This window comes from Mus musculus, chromosome 15 (assembly GCF_000001635.26).
Source record: "Mus musculus strain C57BL/6J chromosome 15, GRCm38.p6 C57BL/6J".
In the NCBI taxonomy this organism is placed as follows: Eukaryota; Metazoa; Chordata; class Mammalia; order Rodentia; family Muridae; genus Mus; species Mus musculus.
The window spans coordinates 36,680,253-36,698,704 of NC_000081.6; the positions used below are offsets into that span (position 1 = coordinate 36,680,253).

The 18,452-nt window shown below is 45.7% G+C and overlaps 1 long non-coding RNA gene across 1 annotated transcript; it reads right to left on the reverse strand.

The window, feature by feature from the left end:
* Positions 1-1,249: 1,249 nt before the first annotated feature.
* On the reverse strand, positions 1,250-15,512 carry Gm46515. The gene is made up of 3 exons (XR_001781660.1): positions 15,316-15,512; positions 6,467-6,548; positions 1,250-4,310 (listed from the first exon to the last, which is right to left on the reverse strand). It is a non-coding gene; the product is annotated as a predicted gene, 46515 (long non-coding RNA).
* Positions 15,513-18,452: the final 2,940 nt, after the last annotated feature.

Genomic DNA, 18,452 nt, shown 5'->3' on the forward strand with positions numbered 1-18,452 from the left:
GCTTCCCGCTTCTTGACTGAGTTGTGTTGCTGTCTTTCTGGCTGTTGGGGTCACAGATAGTAGCCCCTTTGAGCCTGACAACCCCCACTCCCATTCACCCTGGTTCTGTCTCTCTGGAGAGCCCTAGGTCACCAGGAGCCTCATATTACTACTGGCCAGGAAGCAGAGGTGTTGAGAACACCCAGGCATTAGGATGGTTTACACCTGGCATTCTCCAGTCCTGCGGCTCAGCTCTGAAGAAAGGCTGGTTATGTAGGTCAAGTCCACTGTTGTAAAGCCAGGAGAGAGCCTGGGGCAGGTTCAGTGCCAGCCTCTGTAATGAATGGTGTTTGTCTGGGTTCACTGCTGACGAGGTTACCTGAGGACAAGGTGATGCTGTGGGTGAAAGGTTTGCTTTATGAAAGCATTCACTCTGAGTAGCAGAAGACAGACCCTGCTCCTCACTCGAATAATTTTAAAGTCTTCTTTTTACAGAGGTTGGAGTCAAGCCAGCACCCAGCCAAAAACTGGGCTGAGCAAGAACGAGCTTTGTTGACTTCTGAGCATCTGTTTGTGACCCTGTCTCTCAACCTGACCTGCATGCCTGTCTTACATCTCAGAGGTCCCTACGAGACCAGGAACTGACACTCAACTCCAGCCACTGTGGATCCGGAACATTCCAACGACAGAGTTCCTGGTGTTTGGCCTCTGATCCTCAATGTTGGCAGAAAAGCTAAGTTGGCTTATGGCTAACTGAGGGCCAGGCCGGCTTCGTTTCATCCCTTGATTTGGTTTCTCCTTGTTCAGCTCACACAACGTGTAGACATGTTTATCTGCCTTTCCTTCTCAGCACTGCTACGTGCCAGGCCCCAGGCTAAATTATTAGCCCATTTCTCACATAAAAAAACTGAAGTCAAATGATCTCCACTCTAGGGAGTCTCTGTGGCTCCAGCATGGAGCCTTCAGCCATGGTTACACAACCTTTGGAGGGAGTGTGTAATATCAGGAGTCAATATGAGGAGGTCAAAAGGTGTTGGAGCCAGGCAATGGTAGCACACGCCTTTAATCCCAGCACTCGGGAGGCAGAGGCAGGCAGATTTCTGAGTTCGAGGCCAGCCTGGTGTACAGAGTGAGTTCCAGGACAGCCAGGGCTATACTTGGACACCTGCGCTCATATGCACAGACATACACATATATACCATTAAAAATAAAATAAAATTTAAAAATAAAACATGAACTAAAGTCTGCTCCTCAGTGAACCCTTTGGACTTTGGAGTTTCTGGTAGTGGTTACAGGTTTGGAATAGTGCTGTTTTGACTATGTGGACTGAGAGTTCGAGGCATTTCAGAGCCTTCTGGGGTCCCAGCAGGGCGTGGTGGCTCCAGGACCCCAAGTCTGGACTGGCTTTATATTGCATTCTCACCTCTGCTTTGACCTAAAGCTTCTTGTGGCTGATGAATGTGTTCAGGCTTCCTGAGGAGTCACTGAGAACTGGTATTGAAATCTATTCTCTCTGTTCATCATGTAGACTGTCGCGTAGATGAATGGGTAGGTTAGAGAGTGTTCCCACAGCTTTTCAGAGAGGCTTGCAAAAGCTTGCCAGGTGCATTTGGGAGAGGAAAAGGAGGCACGTAACTTCTCCATTCTCAATAAGAAAGAGCTCTGGGGGGTTAGGGTGGGGGGGAGAAGGGAGAGACTCTGGTTCCTCAGTTAACATCACTGGCTGGCTGCTCTTGCAGAGTCAGTTCCCAGCACCCACATCATCTGTGGCCCACGATCATCTGTAACTCCAGTTCCATAGGAAGCTGACACTTTCTTCTGACCTTTATGGGGACTGCATGCAGGTGGTACACAAACACACACGCAAGCAGACACTCATACACGTAAAACAAACAAATCATAAAGAAAGCTGCTTCGAGCCTTTCTACCTTCTTATGACTTCCTTGTTAGTTTGGTTCAGTTTTTACTGGGGTTGAGACATCCTTGCTCTCAGTAGCCTAGGCTAACCTGGAACCTGAGCTCCTGCAGCCTCAGCCTCTGGAGTTCTCGGGTTACAGGCATGAGGCAGGACATGCCACTCTGACTCTGCGTTGGCGAATGGTTCCAGGTTTGGATCTCGCAGGTTTGAGGGGCTGGTGGCTCTCCTTACAGGCTGCTCTTGCTGTCGGCTTTGGGCCTCCTGCCCTTCCCTCAAACTGGATCTCTCTTTTCCATCTGGACTCTGTTCCAAGTTGACAAATCCTTCTCTCAGCCATGGACTTCACTGACATTTGAACCCAGTCTTAGCACCTGCTGACTGAATGCAAGAGAAGACACATGTTCACAAACATGTCCCCTGCTTCATCCCAGAACTGCAGAGTTTGCTGTTCTAATTAAAAGAGAGGATAGTGGATGACTGAAGCAAAAGCACACCCCCTTCTGTGTGTGTGTGTGTGTGTGTGTGTGTGTGTGTGTGTGTGTGCTGTTTTGCCAAGTTACTGAGAATGTCAACACCTGGCCACCTACTCAGCAAGACACTGGCTTTCAGGGTGTAGAAAATGGGGAAAATGTATTTATTGCTTGGCTCTTGATCTCTGGGGTTCAACTGATCTGGGCCCTGGCTAAGTGACTGTTTCTGGCCGAGTGTTCTGAATAATGAGTCTCATGACTGAAAGAAAGCAACATGCATATGTCTGCCTTTGCCCAAATATGCTTTTTTAGTAAGTGTATTGTCCACTGTAAGGCGTCCTGAAACACATCCAAGCGTCGGCAGGCCAGAGCAGTAGCCCCTGCTTGCTCAGTTCATTTGGTGGAGTCTGAGAACCAGGAAAGAAAAGGGAACAGAAAGCAGATCTGTCTCCTTTTAAAAGTTTGTTTTTCCACAGCGATCTTCCTTCTTGTGAAATCCTCTCCCACCCCCGATGCTCTGATGAAAAACACTCTTTTGTTCTCCAATGTCTCCCCCACCAAAAGGAACAGATCTCAGGGAAAACAACTCCTCTTTAAAGCCCATGAGAAAAATCTATGCTGATTTCACTAGAGTTTTATGGTCGCTTAAATCACACTGTTTTCTCCCTGTTTTCTTAAGACACTGAAATGCCAGCAAGGGTTTTCTTGGGCACAATGGCTTAAGACAATGAAGTATTCCCAACTTTCTTGGTTCCCAGAGACTGTGAGCTTACAGATCCTTCACACTCTGATTCTTGAGTTGCATTGGATTTTGCCTTCTCTTGGCCTATTAGCCTAATTTTTTAAAATATATATTTATTTTTATGTGTATGAGTGTTTGCCTGCATGTATCTCTATGCACCACATCTCTACATGATAGTCTTGGAGGTCAGAAGAAGGTGTTGGATTCCATAGAACTGGAGTTACAGGTACAGGTACTGTGTGAGTAAGGTACTGTGTGAGTAAGGTACTGTGTGAGTAAGGTACTGTGTGAGTAAGGTACTGTGTGAGTGTAGGGAACTGAATTCAGATCCTCTGGAAAAACAGATAGATGTTCTCTTAACCACTTGGCCATTATTACAGTCCTTTCTTCGCCTCTTCCTCCTCCTCTTGCTCCTCCTCCTCCTCATCTTCCTCTCCCCTTCCTCCTCCTTCTCCTCTTCATTGTTATCTATTCTTTTTTTTTTGACGCTCGAATATCTGTATTTATTGATCACAATACATGTGAGAATGAAATGTGGTATGTTTTATGGAATTCTATGCAGCCATAAACAAAAATGAAATCATGACACAGGAAAATGGACACAACTGGAAATCATTATGCTGAGCCCAATAAGGAGACTGGGAAAGGTAACTGCTCTGCTTTTGTTCATACATAGAACCTAGATTTGACATTGTTTATATGCATGCATATATGTGTGTGCTTATATATGTGTATGTTTATGGGTCACAAGACTAGAAAAGAAACTATAAGATAGCAGGAAGAGCTCTTAGTAGGAAATAGAGAAGGTGGTGGATAAACTGTAATAAAGTAAGAATTGGGAGTAACTGGGAAATAAAGGGAACAGGGACAGCAGTGGAAAGACACATGAGAGCAAAGTGAAATGGCATGGGGACTGTCCCTTTTCCTTTCCCTTTCCCTTTCCCTTTCCCTTTCCCTTTCCCTTTCCCTTTCCCTTTCCCTTTCTCTTGGGGGCTGAAGAGGTGGCTCAGGGTTTAGGAGGGCTTGCTACTTTTGCAGTGTAGATGCTGGGACCAAACGCAAGTCCACTGCAAAAGTATCTCTGGAAAAGCTACTTACTATGGCCCTTCATTCACAGAACAAAGTCTATCTTCTTAGCAATGTCCAGGGCTTGCCTGCTGTAGCCCTAGTTTCTGTCTTCTGTTACTTCTTGCCTCTCGTGCTAAAAGAGTAACAGACATTTCAAGAATGTGGTTTTACACTTCTGAACTTTATGCACAAAGTTTCCTGTGTCTAGAATGTACTTTTAATTCCTTCATATAGAAAGTATCCATATGGTCACCGGTGAGCCAGTGCTGTCATGGACGTGCCGTGCTTCTCAGACAAGTGCTAGGCAAGGGAGACACAAAACCTAAGAAGATAAGTCTTCCTGACCCTCCAAGGGAAACCCAAGTCCTCAGACCTCCTGCCTGCTGTCCCCTCCCCCGCCCCCTCGTCCCAACCACACAGTATTTTCCCCCTTCTGCTTTTCTTCAGGCTTTGTGCTTATTCCCTCCACTGGATGCGTGTGACTGTCTGTCTGTCTAGGCTATAACTAACGTTAGGGTGAATCACAGGGTCAGGTGGGTGCTGGCACTTGTGAGGTAGGTAGAATTTTGGAATGATCCCCTGCGCCCTTGTCCTATGGTGAAATGTCTGTCCCTTGAATGTAGGCAGGATGTTCAAACATACAGGGAATTTACTCCCATCAATAGGTCACATAATACAGCCAAGATGAAGCAAAAATAGGTTTACTGATGAGTTAAGGTTGATACTGAGTTAACCCAAAGGAGATTACCCTGGGTGGTCTGGCCCAATCAGATGATCCCTTCAAGAAGAAAATGGGCGTTTCCTTGAGAAGAGGGGTTGAAGCATCTGATATGGTCTCCTGTTGCCCATGAAAAGCAGTCTACGTGTCACAGACATGGTCATATAGCACACAGACACATGGCTGTGATGGCTTCCCAAAGCCTGGGACTCAGCATTGAATTCGGCCAAGAAAACCTAATGCCTCATGTAAAATTAGAGTCCTGCTGACTTTTTCTTTTAAAGACAGTATTATGATGTAGCCTAGGCTGGCCTCAAAGGGACAGTGATCCTACCGGCTCAGGATTACAAGGGGTTACAAGTGTGAGCAACCATACCTAACTTAACATCTTAATTTTGGCTTCATGAGATCCTGGTGGGTGGGTCTGGTGACACACGCCTGGATCTCTGAGTTGTCACACCTAAGACTACAGGGAACAACAACAACAAAAACCAAGACCCACCACTGTAGGTACCTATGGGCACTGTAGCCAGCAATGGGTACTGAAGCCAGTAACGTTGTCTTCACTAATTTTGTGAATACTTACTACAGAGCAAGAAAAGTCGCAGGGATGTGCTGGCCTGTATCTGGCTCCTGCTGTGCAATTACTCTTGGACCCTCTTGTACTTAATTCTCTAAACCTCAGTTTTTTCATCTGTAAAATAGGAATAGTTCCACCCGCCTTATAGTATACTGGGGAGGTTAAATGTGTTAGAAACATTAGCATGCCCCAAAACTCAGCTTCCCGAGGAAAGGAGCACCCAGCACCCTTTATTAAGGCCTAAATAGTGTTCACCACATTTGAGCTGGATTAATAACAGCACTCTGGCTGTTATTCAAAAAGTAAGTTTAAATTAAACTTGGGACTGTGAGATAGTTCAGTGTGTAAGGGTACTGCTCCCAAGCTTGGCGGCCTGAGCTCTATCCTCAGGACCCTCACAGTGCTAGGAGAGATTCCCACAAGTTGTTCTCTGACCTCTTCCTCACACGCCCTGCAGCACAGCATGGAGGCCCCATCTTAAGTCAATTAAAACACAGTAAAAACTTAAACACAAACTCTCCTTGCATCTTTCCTCCTAAGGAAGAACTGGTATATCCCCTATTCATTCATATATGAGCGTGGGCATCAATACACAAGATGAGTCAATCTTTTGTCATTATAACATCAATATCATCTACAGAGTTCACAATAGAGGATCACGCAGCTGAGTTGCAAGAAAGATCTCTCTCTCTCACACACACACACACACACACACACACACACTAGTGTTTAAAGTAAGCTTACAATTGCATTCACGGCTATCCTGGGGTACATGAGGCCTGTGAGCCTCTGGCAAATTCAGGAAGGGGTACAAAGGACGATAGTAAGAGGGGTGCAAAGCTGAGGGTGTGGGAGCAGAGCTGCGAATTACCTGGGAGCATCTGGACAATGGGGAGAAGAAGAAACTGAGAAGTCTAATTTCTTCATGTCATAGCGTTTGAGAGATTCTGAAATATTGTGTGGAGGTTCTCATCTTCCTTTTTGTACTTACCATACTACAAAGGACACGCCAAGCTCAGAGGGACATCGGGTCTCTGTTGTGGCATCTCCAACAGTCCACAAAAGAGCAAAAGCTGTCATGGTGGAGAACAAGTTGAAATGTTGCACTATTAGCCAGCTCTAATTTATGTTCTAGTGACAACTTGGCTTTAGTTCTTCTCTTCTTAAAAATATGTAATAGGTATGTATGTATGTATGTATGTATGTATATGTACGTGTATGTATTATATGTATGTATGTATAGTGTGTGTGTGTGTGTGTGTGTGTGTGTGTGTGCGTGCATGCACATGGGTGCTTACATACCACATCATGTGTATAGAGGTCAGAAAAGACCATGCAGGAGTCAGTTCTCTCCTTTCACTATGTTGATTCCAGAAACCTACTGACCCATATTTCCCATCTTTTCTTTTCTTTTTTCTTTCTTTGTGTTGCTGGGAATCAAAATCAGTTCTGCACCAACGCTAGGCAACCACATTAACACTGAGTCACACACCTAGCCCTTATTAGGGTTATTTGATTGATTATTCACTCTATTGTCTGTTCTTGGGTCCAACCAAGACTCCCATTTCAAGAGGATTCTGCACCACTTCTTATTGTATCACTTACACGTCCATGCCTGCCTAAGCTGGGACTTACACGTGTGTGGGGAGGGAGTGGGGCGTGTGTGTGTGTGGGGTGCACACACACGCTTATACTGTGTTGTTTAAATTTAATTTCATTTGTTTTAGCAAGGTTTTGCTATGTAGCTCTGACTGTCATCAAACTCATGGTAACTCTCTCACCTCAGATTTCCAAGTCTAGGGTTACAAACATGTATGCCCACAACAGTCCATGTTTGTCTTCTTTAAGGAAAACTGAAATGTGGCAAGAATGTGTCTACACACTGGAGTACATCCGAGCCCATACCCCTTCAGTAAGAAGTGTATTTTGGCACATTCCCCCAGATCACTGGGCGCACTCCTAGGCACCCCCTGTCACAGGCAGGTCACATTTGTACAGAGCACCTGCTTCACCTCTCATGGATCAGCTGGGAAGTGCTGGATTGTCGCCTTGAGAAACTAGCCCTCAGCACAAAGAGATGAGGGGCTCCTGAGATGTGCAGAGGCCCTTCAGAAGTTAATCCTGTTTCCTCAACGGCATCTCCTCCAAAGATTTATTAGTATGCTTTGAATCCTTTCTACCTGACAAAGCAGCTTAAGCAAGAGAGGGCTCATTCTGGCTCACAGCTTGAGGAATAGAGTCTGTCCATCATGGCGCAGGGATGCAAGGTGGCTTGGCAGACTGCATCCAGTCAGGAAGCAGGGAGGAGGGAGGGAGGGTGCTGCTCACCTGGCTTTCCCCTTTCCTGTTAGTCAGCCCTGCCTCAGGGGGTGCTGCCACCCACCTCAGTTAAACCTCTGTGGAAACAGTGTCACAGAAACATCCAGCCTTATGTCTCCTAGCAGAGTCTCTCTATAGTCAAGTTGACAGAAAAGATGGAGCCACCACACCTTATCTGTCTCGTTTACTGAGGTAAGTGGACAGATGTCATCACACTCTACCCCATACCCTATCTAGAGCAGCCCTGCGTCTAATAGCTGAGGGCTAATTAGACTTCTTGGCCCTTTTGAAGAATGTCTCCATAAAGGATTTCTGGGAAGTTTACAAAACAACGCCACCTCCCCTCCCCCCTCGTGACAGGTGAGGCGGAAGCTTGATGAAGCCAGAGGCTGAGTCACAGCATCGACCGACCGACCGAGCTTCTCTCCCGGGGGTTAAGCTCCACCTCACGCACTTCCTGGAAAGGCTCCGTTCATTAACAACTTCCTATTGTGTAAACTTTGCTCCCAGGTTTCAGGTGTTTCCCCAGAACGAAGGAGCTCATTTCTCTGTAGAGAAGCTTAACAAGATGACTACTCCGGAACACCCAGGTGCCACGCCCCACCACGCCCCACTTCCCTCCCATCTCCTGCCCAGTTTGTGACCTGGCCCTGTATTTTACCTGCCTTGGTGTTAGCCACTGTCATGATGGCCAGCTTCGGTGACTGTGTTCCTTTATCTTCCCAAGTGGCCCCCAGTTCTCTCCTTGGAGCTCTCCCTCTGCCCTGCCCTCTTCTAACTGGAGAACTGGAAATACCACTGCTCCCTCCATCAGACTTAGCCCTCAAAGTCCTTAGGGGTTTACACGGATAAGGGTAAAGCGCAGATGCTCCGCAAATGAGAAAACAGAAGGATTCCGATTCATCACTACGTCCCAGTCTAAAACAACTGCTTCTGTTACCAACTGGCTTTTATTTCTCTCCACGGTTTGAATGGCAACCGGGATGAATATGCTTTTAAAAGACAAGTGAGAGAGAAAGTAAGCTTGGTTTCCATCTCTCTGGTGTAGATAGTAAGCGATGAATGCATTCTTTAAAAATATTTGTAAACGTGCCCAGGGGTTAGTGAATAAAGAACACCGTTTGATGTGGCAAATAATACCAGCATTGTGTGTCCTTCCAGAGTTCCCTGAGCTCAAGCCTAAGCTGGAGTTGTTTTCTCTGATATACTAAAAGATGGCATCAAATACAAGGCAGAGAGGATGGCTATGACCTAGAAAAGTCACATTTACAAGCAAATAAAAGGACTCCTCAGTTATCTGTAGGTAACTGAACATTTAGGAAAAATGTTTATACACAGCTATACCAAGACACAACGATCCAACTTCTCAGACCCCTGTCAAACAAAAGCCAGAACATTTGAAAAGGAAGAAGCATGTGAAAAGGGAGGAGCATTTGAAAAGGGAGGAGCACTTCAAATGGGAGGAGCATTTGAAAAGGGAGGAGTACTTGAAAAGGAAGAACTTTTGAAAGGTAGAGCAGAGCAAGCAAGGGTCAGATTACAGAGATGGCAACTGAAAAAGAAGTAAAAATAAACATGTTGAAAGCATCATTTGAGCTGGTCGTGGTGGCACACACCTTTAATCCTAGCACTCGGGAGGCAGAGGGAGGTGGATTTCTGAGTTTGAGGCCAGCCTGGTCTACAAAGTGAGTTCCAGGACAGCCAGAGCTATACAAAGAAACCCTGTCTCGAAAAGCCAAAAAAAAAAAAAAAAAAAAAAAAAAGAAAGAAAGAAAGAAAGCATCATTTAAGAATGAGCACATGTCAATTAAAAATAAAATAAATCTTAAAGAAGACCGTAACTGTATGACTCATGAAGAAGAGGTGAGGTCTCATGAATCCACTTTTGTAGAGTAAGGAGGGCTATAGTGGGCCACTTAGGTCTTCAGCCATCCCCTGAGGTGGGGTGTGGCCGACATTGGTCCACAAGGAAGGGCCATCATTCTAACACCATGGTAATGAAGTGCCCAGGCGCTGGCTTCCTCCTGACTCATTGTTTGGCCATCTGCAGCCTCTCAGTGCTTCCTCACCACTAACAAGCAGAGACGCTCCTCAAGGCTTGCCAGGAGCCCCACAGACCTTTGATGGCCGTTTCTGAAGCAACGCCTGGCTTCCTCACGGAGAAAATTACCTTCCAGGCTGCCCTGTGTACAGATGCTCTAACACACCTTTTGGACACAAGATGATTGACAGTAAGTAATAGCATATACAACACTCAAGGTCTTGGGAGAGGCCAGCATGGTTGTGGGAAATGGGCCTGAAAGACAGATATCTTACATGCCCAGCTTTCTGAGCGGGTCTTTGTTAACCTCCAACTATCATGAGGGACAGTTTCCCATGGACCCTTGTCAGCTACTCAGTTTCTCCTCCCCCTGGAAGAGATCTGACTTGTGTGTGTGTGTGTGTGTGTGTGTGTGTGTGTGTGTGCGCGCGCATGAGTGCAGACTCAAAGTCAACTTCAGACTCCCTTTCTCCGCATCTGTCCACTTCAGTTTTTGAGACAGGGTCTCCAAGTTGGATCTGAGTATCCACCCATCCCTGCCTCCCCAGGACCAGGATTGCTAGGCATAAACCACCATGTCTGGGTTTTTTTCCCCAGTGGATTCTGAGATTGAACTCAAATCCTTATGCTTGTGTGGTAAGTACATTACTGACTAAGTCTCTCCCCAGCCACCTCCCTGCCTTTTTGAGAAATGGTCTTATGTGGTAACCCCCACATTTGAAAAAGCCCTCCTGTCCCAGTCCCCCATGGGCTGAAAGTGTAGGCTTGAGCCATCACATCTGGAGTAATGGGTCGGGGTTTTTCTACACCTCACCCTTGCTCTGAAATAATGACACGGAAACCTGGAATAGTTAATAAAAACATTCTTGCATTATAGCTGGGCAGGGTTCTCATCTATTCTAACCCAATTGTGCTGGCCCAGCCTACATCCCAGCCTGCTGCTGTCTTAGTCTCCTCCAGCCTGTTACTGCTCCATCAGTGTCCTCCTCGACTTTCCTGGAGACCTCGATTCTCTCCTTTTAATCCTGTACCCCTTGCTGGGATCCGAAGTCCCGCCTTATTCTCTCCTGTCCAGCTATTGGCTGATCAGCTCTGTATTAGCCAATCAGAGGTGATGGAAAACAATCTTTACACAGCATCGAGACAGGAGATGCTTGACAATGCCAACCTCTGGACTGCAGCCGGATCTCCAGACACCAACAATCAGCGTCTGAGTACACCGTGCACAAAGCCATCCCCACACTCCGGCTGATAGCTGACCCGCATTCCTGCCTGGTACCTTGAACTCTGAAAGAAGCATCACAGATCAATAAGGCGGTTGGTGAGAGAGGAGGTGGCGGCAACACTTCCTCCTGTACCCCATACTTGCCCCACCTCTGCATCTCATCTCTGCCCATGCTTCCACTTCCTCCTCCTGGGTACATCTTCCAGGCCATGCATCTGACCCTAAAGTCACCAAAAGGAAAGTAAGCATGCGATAGTTTAAAGTATTCAGGAAAGACCATCTCCAAACACAACGGTTTTCCGGATCTAGTCTTCCTGAGCAATGGAAGGCACAAGCCACACACCACTGAGCATTTGCTAGGTGGCTTATACTAGAAACACAAAACACTCTGAAATTTAGAGGCAGACAGAGAGGAACAGCAAGTGAACTAGTAAGTTTCATATGGAAACACTAACATTGTAAATATTTTGCTTTAAACACGGTAAGATTAAAGTCAAAGGCCACATTTCCTCTGACATTCTTAAATGAGGCAACTTAGAATTACATGTGTGGCTTGCATTCAATTTTTCCTGGCCGTAGCTGCTCCAGACAGCTCCTCCTTCATTAGACAGCCCAGCTTGACATTATTAGCCTACTCCCTCAGACTCTCAGAGAAAAGGAGTCCTTTACAGTCCTGCTGCCAGAGTCTGGACTTGTAGGGCAAAGGAAGCACGCTAACAGAGACTGCAGGCACAGAGAATTGTCTCTGATGAGAAAGCAGCCAGGGCTGTCTTTTCGCCCTAACTCCTGGCTAGGTGTGAAGGGAGCTGGTGAGTACAGCGTTTAGAACCTAATATGTTCCTGAGAAAGGAGGTGGGGCCAGGATTCTGTAGGGTGCCTGGCAGATGGATTGCACACTGGTCTAGAGAAAAATCAGACAGAACTTCTACCCTTAGAGCAAACGAGACAGGATACACAGGGAAGCAGACACATGGCAGCTTAGTGCAATGAGGACTCGTCCATAAGATACACTCAAAGAGCCAGGATAGACCCACCAGAGAGGAACTGGCTGTTGGAGGAATCCTGATTGCGAGAGGCAATACTCCACTGTGTCTTTGTGAACCTCTGAGAACAGGCAGCAAATGGACCCAGGGAGTCCAGCCTCTAAAGACCACACACCGGCCAAGGCTAAGGTCGGACCTACATTGTGAGGCTGGGGTGTAACTCAGTTGATAGTGCACAAGCCCTCAGTCTTGCTTCCCAGTGCAGCACTGCATAACTGGGTGCTGGGGTGGACACTCAGTGGAGGAAGCAGGCGGATCTGGAATTCAGTTGGTTTTGGTACATAGCAAGTTCAAGGACAGCCTGGTGTCCTTGACTGTTCCTTTACAGACCCTGACAAAAACTAAACCAACAACCAACCAGATAGTGAGGACTTGGGCTGACCATCTTGGGCAGTAGCTACCACAATTACTCATGAGGATCATACTTGATCTTCCCACATCCTTCCCTCTCTTACTAGAAATAAGCAAGCATTAGAGCTGGTTACTGAGCTCAAAGGCCACACTTGGGCACCATCAGCATCAAGATTCTTGATACAGTTCTTGATGCATAGAATTCTTGATACAAGCCCGGGATAAACCAGGAACGTTTTGGCCAGAATGAGGTTACTTCTGTCCTGACCACTTTACAAGTCTCCTACTTCTGACCCTCACTATCTAGGGTCACACTGCCCCCAGGCTTAATTTGGGGGCCAGTTGTCATGCCCAGAGGCCCATTTTTCCAGCATCCAGCCAGGAATCTGTGACTCTGGCAGACTTTGTCATAGTAGAATACAGATTTGGTGTTGTGGGGCTGGTTCCTTGGGGGAAATAAGATTGCAGAATTATATTGGTTTTTCGAGACAGGGTTTCTCTGTATAGCCCTGGCTGTCCTGGAACTCACTTTGTAGACCAGGCTGGCCTCGAACTCAGAAATCCGCTTGCCTCTGCCTCCCAAGTGCTGGGATTAAAGGCGTGCACCACCACGCCTAGCAAAATTGTCCATTTTTTTAAATGGTCAGAAAAACAAATTCTATTGTGTAGTCCCAATGAACATGGCCTACAAGCCTCTTGTAGCTCAGACACAAACTGGGGCCTGGTCTACTTATGGGATGTAAAATAATACTTAATAATCTTTATCTAGCTTCAAATGAATGAGACTTAAACTATGATATTTATTTATTAGGCTCTGAGCAATTATTGTGCAATTACCCCTAATCTAAATCTCTAACTTAGTCTGGCTACTACCCGAACTCTGTATCCTAAATACTTGATGTTTGAAATTTTCTGGGTTATTTCTGCTCCAGGAGTCTGGTGTCCTGGGGAGGCATTTCAACCCGGCCTGAGCTGCTGGTCCATTATGACTCATGAACACTTCCTGATCTCTCTGTCTTCTCCTCCTCCGAGCTCCTTCTATTTCCCTCTCCTCATGGTCCCCACCTGAGACCCCCAGCTTGATAACTCAAACCCCGCCTCTCTCTATTCCCCACAGTAACTGGCTGTCACCAGTTTTATTTAATGAATAGTCTTAAATTGGGGAGCAAGGTTTACAAATGAAAGTTGGTACAGGTGAGGACCCACTTGTCTTGGAGCAACCAGATCTTGGGGTTCAGAATTTAGCATTTAAATACAAGCAATACCAGACCAACCCCCTTCAAAGGGAAGCTTTTGCTTCTCCCAGGGCCAACCCTGTCTTCCTACTCCCATCTCCCCTCTCACTCTCCTGGAGCAACTTTAATCTCCTGACCCTCCTCCGAGGATCTGCAGAGCTCTCAGTGTGACTCTACCTTCTTGTCCACTGTTCTTCCCTTACAGGGCTCACTCCTAGCTACTTTCTGGGACTTAGTGACTTTTCTTCTCTTTCCCTTCCCCTCCCTTTACCCTTCTGTTTCCCATTCCTTCCTTTCCATTATTTCTCCTTCCACCACCCCCTCTGTTTCCTGGTTTCCGTTAAACCTGGGCTGGCCTCGAACTCACTTACATAGCTCAGGCTGTGTCTGAACTCATGATGTTCCTGGCCTCCGCCCCTCACAAGCTGGGCTCACAAGTATATCACCACAGCCAGCAGGAAACAGTTTTCAAATTTTCCAGGCTGTGCCCTGGAGTAAGAAACAAACTGAGCAGCAGCCCTTAGAACATAGAAAGGAAATATTAAACAGTGGAGGATGCTGGACGGGATGCAGGATGGGGAGCTTTCAGAGAGAAGAGCAGGGAGATCGTCAAGTAACGTAGGACCAGAACGCTGATGTCTTGGCCTTAATTCACAAGTATTTATTGAGCACTTACATCCTTCCCAAAGCAGAATGAGCAATCACACAACTATGCTTTAATTGTGAGGGGTGAGGGGTGGAGGGAAGCATTGGGGAACCCATTCCTGAAGCGTCTGTCACTGGTGTGTGTACTCAATGGGAACACTTGGGCTTCAGGCTTGCTTGTCCTTCATCGCTGTCTGCCCATCACCTCTTGGAACACAGCTTCCATCTCTTTACCTCAGGCTGCAGGTTACACACAAAGCCCAGTTCCTGCCCCTGCCTTCCTCATGCTGGGCCTGGTTTCAGAGCATCCTCTACAATACTCTGCCCCCTTTTACTCATTTGTTAAAATACCACTTGTTTCACTGATTTGTACGCTTAGGTTCTTTATTCGTACTTCCCGATGAGCACCTCTGGATTTACGTACGTTCTCCTGGGAGATTTTGGCAAGCATGCCAGCCCAGGAAGTCTATTCTTTAAGCCTGAACCAACATTTAGGTTGTCTTTCTATAATTAAAGTTAAGAACATGCTGTTTAATCTGAATTTAGAGAGGCAGGGACCCCACTGGAATTATTTAATGTTTTGCAATAATCTAGTTAGCTTGCTATTAGACGTTCCCCTTGTGGCTGCAATTTAGATTTCCCTCTTTATATTATTATGTCTGAAGATCTGTTAGGTGACGTCAGTTAACTTATCAATCCGCTTTTTTCATGCTAAATCCAATGTATATTTATCTATTATACAATTGATATTCACTCTCCCTCCCCCACCTCCCACCCTCGCAATGCAATTGGTTTTTACCTGTCCCCTCTCTCCAAGACTCCAGCCTGAGACGGGGATAATGGCTAAGCTTTGGCTTCTCTCTCATAGAAAATTAACAGGGTGTCAGAGCTTCCTTAGTGGGAATGGGCCTGGCTTCCATTAACATAATGGATATGTCCCCAAACAGGGAGTTTCAAGCCTTGGTGTCTGGTCCACCTTACCTGCCAATAGCTTACTGCCTCTGTAACAGAAGACAGAGAGGGGACTAGAGCGGTGGTCTGGGGCCGGTCTTCTTCATCCTCGCCTCCACTTCTGGGGAAGCGGGAACTGTATTGGGAAGCGCGGGCCAATGTTTTTAAACAGAAGACAGGCAAGTAGCAAACAGCACTTCTGTTTACAACCTTCTGGGAGGGCCTTAGTCACGTGGCCACTTGACAACAAGGGAGACTGGGAAATGTAGTTTTTGTCTGATAGCCTATGGACTGGGCTAAACCTTTTTATCATGGAAAAAGGAGGATAGACTGAATAGACTATCAATCAGAAGAGGTAACGTCCATTCTCGAGGAGAGGTGGGACCCGGCAATCCAGAGTGCAAAGTCCAAGGGCAGAGCTATGGTTAGACAGCTTCTCTCTGTACCTGGCACTGTCATGAAGGCAGGAGTCTTCAAGAGCCAACAGATGTGTTTCCCACCTTTTTTTTTTTTTTTTTTTTGTGATGGTGGTGTTTTATTTTGTTTTTGTTTTTTGTTTTTTGTTTTTTTGTTTTTGTTTTTGGTTGGTTGGTTGGTTGGGTGTTTGGTTGTTTTGGTTAGAGCTTGAATTCACCAGCCTGTCTTGGGCTCCAAACACTTTGACAGGAACGGAGGGGTCTCTTCTCCATACGGTGATACTGTTTTCAGAACAGCAAGGGACACACCACTGGCACATAGTTTAACAACAGAGCAGACTGGCTAAACATGTCAGGAGATTTCAGCAGACACAGTCACCCTGCATGTGTGCGTTTGTAAGCACTGCTGCAGGAGGCCTTGGGGACACGTCTTCTTTCCCAGTACGGTTGTTGTTCAAATCGCTCCACACGCCCCCTTCTTGGCAAACCACTCTGTGCAAAAACACAGTGGCATGCAAGCATGTAAAGAAACTCAGGCTACACAGGATACATTGATTTCCAATTGAGAGAAAAGGAAGGATTTTTGTGGCTGGATCTGCACAAGAAACATTGAACACACTGTCTAGAACAGGACTGAGACAAGAAACACTCAGCAACCGAAGACCGAATAGTGTCCCAATAATCACTGAAGATAAATTCCAGTCACTGGCCACGAGATCTTCCAGGTGATAAGCTATCGATCAAACCTTCAATGCCCCCCCTCCTTATCAAATAAATCCAAATTCCTTTGAGAGCAGTCAGTGCTTTCAAAATTAAGATTTAAATCTTATGAACATAGATGCAAAGAGACTAGATAAAATATTTCAAACGGTGCGCTGTTGCCTAGTAGGGTTCATTTTGGATCTTCAGAAGCAGTTCAACACTAGGAACTCTATTTCCGTAGCTCAGTACTCCACAGATGAACAGAGGGAAGCCACTGAGTATCTCAGTAGGTGCTGAGAAGGGGGTGGATTAAATTCAATCCACATTACTGTTAGTAGCAGACGAAAGGCAGGCACAACCTTGGGACTCAGCAAACACTCGAACTTAATGTAGTAAAGGTGGTATTCCCAAGAAGAGAGCAAGTGTCTCCACCACTTCTGATATTTGTGGTGTCATCAGCTAATAAAATAGATGCAAGAAACATTGGATAAAGACTCAAAGTCATATCCTTGTGCAGATGGAAAATGCTAGGATGTAACAACCTCAGAAAAACAAAAAACAAAAAAACCTAGGTGGTGGTGGCACACGCCTTTAATCCCAGCATTCTGGAGGCAGAGACAGGTGGATGTCTGAGTTTTAGGCCAGCCTGGTCTACACAGCACGTTCTAGGACAGCCAGAGCTACAAAGAGAAACTCTACCTTGAAAAAACAACAAAAAGAAGACTATATTACCTATGGTACAAAAAGGGTTTCTTTGATGTCTGGGATTTGTTTTGGTTTCCCTAGCCTAGGCTAGTCCCTAGGTCTGCCCTTGTGCTTTAATAGTCCGTGTAGCTGAGAGCGGTCACCTGTGCTCCATGTACAAAATGAGTTTTGTCAGATTTGTTTTGCTTGTTTTTAAATACTTGCCCTGGTATCTTTTCTTCCACTAAACGGTATTCTTGGCCCTCCACAGGGAGTGGATTGGAACCCGAAGCAGAAAATGGATATTTTAATATGAATTGAAACTGAACTCAAATGACAGTGTTGTTCTGTCTTTGAATCTTGAACTGGATCTGACCTGGACAAAATCCAGAAAATTCCTATCCTGTTCCTTCTCTCCAAAACCAGCCCAGAGGCCCAGCCCAGAGACCTTTCTGAATCCTGAAGCCACTTGATGTTTTGTTTAGTTTTGCCAACCAAATAGGGCAATATGTCAAAAAGCTTTTTCAAAAGCTTATTATCATGATGGGAACATGTCCTGTCTGCCACATATCAACTACCTTTGCTAGTGAAAAAGCATTCAAAAGAAAATAATTTTAAATTAAAAATAAAACATGTAATACATTTTGTTTTTCAAAAACATAATAATAACGTATATTGGTGAGATTCAAGGGTTGTATTTAATTGGAAAGTTTTAAGAAATATGAGCCGGGTGTGGTGGCTCATGCCTTTAGTCCCAGCAGAGGTAAGTGGATCTCTGTGAGTTCAAGGCCAGCCTGGTCTACAAAGCAAGACCAGGACAGCCAGGGCTCTGTCACACAGAGAAAACCTATCTCGGAAAAACAAAAGACAAACAAAAAAAGAAGGAGGAGGAGAAGAAGAGGGAGGAGGAGGAGAAGAAGAAGAAGAAGAAGAAAAGAAAAAAGAAAAAGGAGGGAATATGAATTTGATAAGTTCCTTACCATATTTCACTTTTTATGCTCCTTTTTAATCTACAGATTTTTTATACTATTTATTTTTATTTTCATTTTTATGTACATTGGTATTTTGCCTACATATATGTCTATATGAGGGTGTCAGATCCCCTGGAACAGAAGTTACAGACAGCTTGGAGCCAACATGTGGCTGCTGGGAATTGAACCCCAGTCCTCTGGAAGAGCAGGAAGAACAGCCAGTGCTCTTAACTGCGGAGCCATCTCTCCAACCCACGTAATCCTTTTTTTAAGGTGATGAACTTAACGCCCCAGAAACCAAATTTTGTGACCACTGATGTCTTAGGGTTTCCACTGCTGTAAACAGACACCAAGCCAAGGTAACTCTCATAAAGGACAACCTTTAATTGGGGCT